A 2,609-nucleotide genomic window follows, 5' to 3' on the forward strand; every position below is an offset into this window, starting at 1 on the left:
CTGCACAAAACTGGAATGAAACACAGATGAAAGAAAACGGAGAAAGCGGACTCGGCAGGATGTCGCATCCTGGCCCTACGTAGTTTGTTAGACACAAACATCAGAGTCGACGTAGTTCGGGGAAACGGGAAACGTGCTCGCTAGGACATCGCATCCTATGCATACGTATCTTCTCTAACCAGAGTAAGAATCAGAGCACTCGTAGCTCGGCTAACGCACGCAGAAACAAAACGCTGAAAATAGACGCTAAGACGTCAAAGCAAACACACAAACACAAACTGGAAACAGAATGGCAATCGCTGGGCTTACATCCGACTCCACAAAAGAAGCAGGAAACCGAAAGCCAATCGTTGGACTTACATCAGACTCCAAGCAAAGAAACGCAAACAGGAAACCGAATGCCAATCGCTGGGCTTACATCAGACTCCAAACAAAGAAACGCAAACAGGAAACCGAATGCCAATTGCTGGGCTTACATCAGACTCCTAACACACACACACAAAGCAGAAGGGTCTCGATTGCAACTAGGGAAAGAGAAAGGGAAGGTCTCAATCGCAACGAGGGAGAGAGAAAAGGATTAAAGTTAGTTGTCAGTCACACTCGATAAGACATCGCATCTAGTGCCTACGTATCTCATCTGGACATGAGAATCAGAGTTGCCGTAGTTCGGCTAAACCATTGCTATTTGTTTTGTGTTTTTTAAATGGATGACGTTACTACGCAATCTACTGGATGCTCGACCTTTGGAGACTTACTCGCCTGTAGTAGAAGGAGTTAACGTGTCCTTAAGAGGGGATAATGTTTGTTTGTGTTTTAGGAAAGCTCACGCAAGAAAGGAAGTCCTAGACGAAGGAACCGTGCTACCTTAATTGACATGCAAACGAGAGACTATGCGAAGTCTAGAAAACCTAGGGGATACAATCACCACACAAACACATATAGCATAAAGTAAACACACCAACAAGGGGCTCAAACATCAAGGTTGGGCTTTAGTCAATGGGTCATATCGACCTCGACAAACAAGCCAACTGGAAAGGCATCTGAGGGCTCTTAACCACTGACATTGACCGTCAGGGTGAGCAGATGAAAAGTAATGAGGATTGGTCCTCATAGCTCTTAACCCGGCCAGGGTGAGCTTCCATCAATGAAAACGTGGGAGTCTAGAATGTGGGACTCTACTCCACTTGACTGACTCTATATACAAAGGATATTGGGTGTTTACTCAAATGCATCAGCACGTAGTGCGAGCAAGATGAAAGACTCAACTGAATAGCAGGGGATGGATTGCACATCCCTTCTATCTGCCAATTGCCTCTTCACTTAGGAGGACTTGAAGTGCATGGCACAAAAGTAAACAAACAAGAACATGGCCTCTTAAGGAGGGCTTCACACAGGTGCCTGCCAAAAATAGCAGGTCTTCCAGACTACATGAAGAACAAGAGTGCTTACCTAGGTGGTATGTCAACCCCAAGCAAAGCAACTCAAGCAATGAGTTAAAGCGGCTAAAGTACCTGTAAGAAAAGCTAAACAATCAGTACTATGTTCAGACAAACAATCAACAGTTAACAACAGTGGTTCCCAATATACACAACAAGCAAGCTTTATGTGCAAGCATTCAAATTGTTTCATCATCTCAAATGACCTACAAACAACAAGGGTTAGCGGACAAAGTAAAGGCATCTCAAATCATGAGATCAACATCATCCCTTAGGACTATAAGCTTGAACCTGAAATGCAAAACTCAAAAGATGAGTACAAACCCCTAGGGCAAAGCCTAGGGTCAAAGGTGGAGAAAAAATTCAAAACAGAAGCTAATACTCAACATGAAGCAACTTTAAACAAGTAAGAACGTGTCATAAAAAGGACCAAGTCAAAAGCATTAAGCAAAGTCATCATTCAACCAAGAGAAGGCAAGGCAAGCAAAAGGTGCATACAATTGGTCAACAAGAATCAAAATTCCATATTAAAACAGAAATGATTCAAACAATCATGGAAATTTTTATGAGCACACAATATGTCAAACACAATCATCATGCCAAAAATTGGAATCAGAGGAGCTCATTTGATAAGGCAATGAAAATGAATAAGATCAACATCAAATTGTGTGACACACATTGTCACACCATATTAGCACATGCCTAAAACAGAAATGGAAAATGATAAAAATGCAAAACCAAATCTCATAAGTCATATATCATGTTGGGAATCAGCACACAAAATTTCATGGCAATTGGATCATTATTGAGCATTTCACATCAATTTGAATGAGGCATGTCACAAAAGCATACATGTTCAATTAGTCTAACACAATTAAAGTTCCAACCAGGCACAATTCCAGAAATCCATATAAAAAAATAGAAGACATTCGTATGATCATGTAGAAAAAAATCTGGAATTAATTGGATCATCAAGCTATTTTTTAGAATTTTTTGAATATCATGCATAAAATGAAATAAACATTGCAAAACACGAAAAATAATGAAAAGAATTGAATAAAATGGGAAATGGCATCGCGTGGATTCGAAGCGAGGGGCAAGGCGCTACATGAAACGACGTCGTTTCACTAAGTAAAGGAAAAATTGAAAAAAATGAAAGCGCGAACGCTGGGA

This window comes from Lathyrus oleraceus, chromosome 3, assembly GCF_024323335.1.
Source record: "Lathyrus oleraceus cultivar Zhongwan6 chromosome 3, CAAS_Psat_ZW6_1.0, whole genome shotgun sequence".
In the NCBI taxonomy this organism is placed as follows: Eukaryota; Viridiplantae; Streptophyta; class Magnoliopsida; order Fabales; family Fabaceae; genus Lathyrus; species Lathyrus oleraceus.